We start from the raw sequence: 5,540 nt of genomic DNA on the forward strand, positions 1-5,540 counted from the left end.
TCTGCAGCACACACACACACACACACACACTCACACACACACAGGCATTTCCCTTTTTTTACCTTTCACAATAAAAGTCCGTGTCATACTGGTATTTGTTCTCCTCGGGGGCGAGCGATTTCATTTCATGAATGGAATGATGGTAACGTGGCTGGATTATTTGGAAGAGAGAACGCCACATTGGTAAGTACAGTATTAAGTGAGGTAACGTTAACAGAATGGTTTCTGTTCCTGCCTGCCTTCAGTGTCCTCTCACCATAGTGGACAATGTGATGGTGTTATCATCGAGACTAGATAAACTGAAAACGGGTCAGATGAGAGAGGTCTGGCTTTGGGAGACTAAATGCCACACATGTCAGCCTCATGGAGTGCCATAACCATGTGGCTGGCATCGTGTACGGGAACATCTGTGCCGAGTATGGGCTGGAAGCCCTGAGGTCAAAAGGGAGACACCTCCGAAGGTGGTGGGGAATGACCGGGCTAAGATCCTGGGACTTCCAGATACAGCCCGACAAGCTGGTGATGGCTGACCAACCAGACATAGGTGTGATGGTTTGACGGTTTGGCCAAAAGGACCTTTTTTTACAAACTATTGTTATTGGCTGAACTTGGCTCCCATAGTTGCGGATGGCTGCGAAGCCTCCGTCGACCACGTGGCGGCGTACGTCACCATTTTGCATGGAGGATAGTCTGAGTCAGTCATCCTCATTTGAGGGCCACTTCTGCTGAAAATATCTAAATTCTCTTAATGTCCCTCTTAATCTAAAGTAAACACACTGACACAGACAGGTCACTGCTGCATGTTAACATTGTTAATGTCAGGGTTTTCAACGTAGACTAACGGACTAACGTTACATCAGAGTATTTCTCCACTCCCTGACATACCTTCCTCACATTACTCTGGCGACAGGGTTAGAAAATATGGGCTGACGTTAAATCTCTGCCGTCCTGTCCTAACCTTAAACATTGGAACAGCTGATTTTACCGGAGGCTGACAAGTGTGGCATTCAAGTCATATTTAGTCTCCCATAGCCACACAGTCTATTTAGTCTCCCACAGCCATAGATCTGGCCCGTTTTCAGTTTATCTAGTCTCCATTATATAACGCAGCACCATCACCTTGTCCATGATAGTGAGAGGACACTGAAGGCAGCCAGGCAGGCAGGAACAGAAACCATTCTGTTAACGTTACCTTACTTAATACTGTACTTACCAATGTGGCGTTCTCTTTTCCAAATAATCCAGCCATGTAACTATCCATCCATACATGAAATGAAATCGCACACTTCAGGATCCTCCTTACCCCACGTAACAGATAGGGTAGGTGAAACACCTTCAAGAAACATGGTGATGAAGGTTCTCAGTCATCCAGGTCATGGTAAATCTAGGCGCTGTATCGTAGACAACTGGACTCTTTTCAGTTTCTTGAAGACATTTCACCTCTGATCCGAGAGGCTTCTTCAGTTCTAACTAACTGTCCTTACAGAGTCGTTAAGGACACGGAAGCCTCTTGGATGAGGGTGTAAAGTCTTTAAGAAACTGAAACAAGTCCAGTTGCCTACGATACAGCACTTAGAATTACCATGACCTGGATTGCTGAGAACCTTCATCAACATGTCGGACTATAAAGTAGTGTAATAAATAATAATAATATTATCATAATATACAATAATAAACTGTTACTGTTTCATCATCTTCTCCATCAGAATAGAGGTTACAGTGACTCACTAGAACCTCTCAGGCCAGTAGGTATTATTACAAGAAGGGATGGCCCATACTGGCTGCCTTGCAGTAGATATCTCTGCAATGCATTATGCATCTTTGATATAACACCAGAACGGTTACTTCTTCACACTCTTCACACTGTTAGTTCATTTTATGGATGTTCTAAATTTAAATGATGTCCAGATCTTACAAAATGCTCTGTTAGAAGTTTTTTCCCCCAAATCTTCATAGTGCAACTTTAATAAAGAAAAAAGATCTGAGAACTTTATAAACATACATATTCCATATTCCGTTACAGAACTCACAGAAAACAACCATCTAGTCAGCCACGGCTGAGTGCCTGTTCTTGGTTGTCCTTCTGTATCCACACCTCCCTGGGTGACCTGGTTGTCCGATGTACAACCAGAGAGAGGGGGCCACAATGAATTTACTGTTTAATTAGACTACAAAAGAGACATTAATTGGTTTTCTAATGTGCTATTTCCTAACTGTATGCACAGTGACTATGGGTTAACGTGTTTTATGAGGGGTGGATGTTATAAAAAATGATGGAAAACTAATTGTGATTAATTGAATAAATATATGTTTTAATTAAAATATGATTTGATGGCAAATAAATACAATTAATCGTTTCTCATCAATGTAATATACTTAATTTTAAAATAAAGTTTCAATGCATGGGGATTTAATGCAATGTACGTATTAATATCAAACTATTACTCATGAATTACATGTCATTAATTTTAGAATAAAGTATCATTTCATCATTTAAGTTGATATATTTCAGTCATAATTTAATTCTGTGGACATTTCAATTTGGAAGAGCTTTTATTTTAGTGCTTTGCAGTTCAATTCACTGCCATTTTATTTAAGAAGCTGTTAGAGCAATTATAAATTAGTCATTGAATCAATTTACATACTTTTGACTTTTATATATATACTGCTCAAAAAAATTAAGGGATCACTGTATAACACCAAGTCAGTTAAACCTCAGGGATATCAATCTGTCCGTTTGGGAAGCACAAGTGTCAGTTTCACCTGCTTTGGTGCAAATGAAAGTAACAACAGGTTTGCTGTGTCTCCCAGCACAGTCTCAGGAGCATGGAGGAGATACCTGGAGAACGCTACATTCTCCCCCTTCTCCATGTCCATCGACAATTCCACTGTCCCACCATCACCTCAGGTAAAGAGCCTGGGTGTCATCCTGGACGGCACCTTAACCTTTGAAGCCCACATCAATAATGTTACCCGGTCTGCATACTTCCATCTACGCAACATCAACCGTCTCCGTCCCTCACTTACACCAACCTGCACTGCTTTTCTTGTAAACACCCTGATGACCTCCCGTCTGGACTACTATAATTCTCTCCTCCATGGTCTACCTCGGAAATCACTCCATAAACTCCAACTGGTCCAGAACGCAGCTGCTCGTATCATCACCAGAACTCCCTCTACTGAACACATCACTCCAGCCCTGCAGCAACTCCATTGGCTCCCTATCAAATCCTGCATTAATTTTAAGATTCTACTCCTCACTTTCAAGATCCTTCACAACCTGGCACCATCATATCTCTCAGAACTTATCCATATCCACACACCTCCCCGCACTCCCCGATCCTCTCCTACCATCCAGCTCTTTGCCCTATCTGCCAACCTGACCACCATGGGGTCAAGAGCTTTCAGCCGATCTGCCCCCAGCCTTTGGAACTCTCTTCCACCAGACATTCGCACTTCTGACACTGTCTCCACCTTTAAATCCCGCCTGAAAACACACTTATTCCGAGTGGCTTACTCTGTATCAGACTAATCGTTCAATCACACCCTTGCCTATTCTCTATTATTGCACTATGTAATCCCATCTTCATATATATTTATTTATTTATCTTTCATAGTTGCACTAAATTGTTTCCTGATTTTTTTTTTGATGTACTGTTGTTGCTATGTGTGGTGTCCTTGAGTGCTTTGAAAGGCGCCTTTAAATAAAATGCATATTATTATTATTATTATTATTATTACATGAGAAGAGCTGGACAGGGCCATAGAAGGCCATCAACCCAGCAGCAGGACCGGTATCTGCTCTTTTGTGTGAAGAGAAACCTGAGGAGCACTGCCAGAGACCTACAAAATGACCTCCAGCAGGATACTGGTGTGCATGTTTCTGACCAAACTGTCAGAAACAGACTCCAGGGTGGCATGAGGGCCCAACGTCCTCTAGTGACACCTGTGCTCACAGCCCAGTACCATGCAGCTCGATTGGCATTCGCGAGAGAATACCAGAATTGGCAGGTCTGCCATTAGCGCCCCGTTCTCTTCACAGATGAGAGCAGGTTCACCCTGAGCACATGTGACAGGTGTGACCGGTTTGGCGCTGCGTCAGTGATGTTTGGGGGGGCATATCCTAGGAGGGTTGCAGAGACCTCCATGTCATAGCCAACGGTACCCTGACTGCTGTTAGGTGCAGTGGACCCTGGGTTTCTCCTAGTGGTGGCCAGAGTGCGTAGGCAGTTCCTGGATGATGAAGGCAATGGTGCCGTTGACTGACCCTCTCGTTCCGCAAATCAGGGTAGGAATAGTGCTGTTTGGAGTTGGAGGTTAAGTGCAGCAGCCACTCTACTAATAAACTAAGTCCAATCTTATGCCTGCCCAGAAAGCTCTCTGATGGTCACTTACAGTGTATGTTTTGAGGTAAAACAGACATAGCTGACATTGGTTCTAGTGTCTGATAGGTGGTGTCTTGGTCTGTGCTAATGAAATGTGACCAGGTGCTTTCTCAGGGACTGTCTGCTATTCATGACTTTGATTAAATGATCAGTTAATGACTTAATTAGAAAAGTATTTGAGTTGATTGCAAATCAAATGGCCATAGAGAGAGAGAGAGCTAGAAATAGATATAGAACTATTTTATAACTATATTATAATAATAACACTTCACCAGAGTTTGGGAATGTTCCCTGGAGGTTATTTTTGTAAAAAACTTTAAAGAACCTTTAAGAAATGTTCCCTAAAGATTCTGTGAAGGTTGCAGATTTGTAATGTAACCTGTGACCCTACAAAATATGTAAAGTTTAATCCACTCCTCAGATGTTTGACCATGTGTCAAAGGTTTTTGGTAGACTACAAAAATAAGTCACCCTCAAAATTCCTGAGAAATATACTCCTGATTATTGCCCTTCTTGACAGCTTGACAGGCCTGCCATTCCTAGTAACAGTTACTAGACTGTGATTGGATGGTTGCTGTTTGGAGGAGAGGTTTAGCAGCTCTTCTTCTTTATTAGTGGTTGAGTGGTTGAAAAACTAGCTTATTGGTGCATTACCACCACCAGCTGGATGGAAGCACCAGTGGCTGACTGATATTCCTTACTGTCTTTCCAAGACCAGTTTTTGGTGAAATATTGCTGTATTGCTGTATTACTGTATGTTTTGTATTGCTGTATTACTGTATGTTTTGTATTGCTGATTTACTGTATGTTTTGTATTGCTGTATTACTGTATGTTTTGTAATGCTGTGTTACTGTAAGTTTTGTATTGCTGTATTACTGTATGTTTTGTATTGCTGTGTTACTGTATGTTTTGTATTACTATATGTTTTGTATTGATGTTGCTAGAAAGCCCACACTCTTTGTGTATTGTTGACTTGTTTTGTCGAGTTGAGTTCTATTCAGTAATAGCTTGTTTCTGTAAGTTGTCATATGTTCCACGTTATTGAACGCACCATAGCCGTTCCGATGCTGTTGAACGCACCGCACCTGCGTGTGAAGTGTTGTGTGGTGAATGTTGTTTTTCTCCCGATACAGCGGCGGGTAGACTGTAATTTC

Source organism: Pagrus pagrus, assembly GCF_965226575.1.
Source record: "Pagrus pagrus genome assembly, chromosome: 11".
Classification (NCBI taxonomy): Eukaryota; Metazoa; Chordata; class Actinopteri; order Spariformes; family Sparidae; genus Pagrus; species Pagrus pagrus.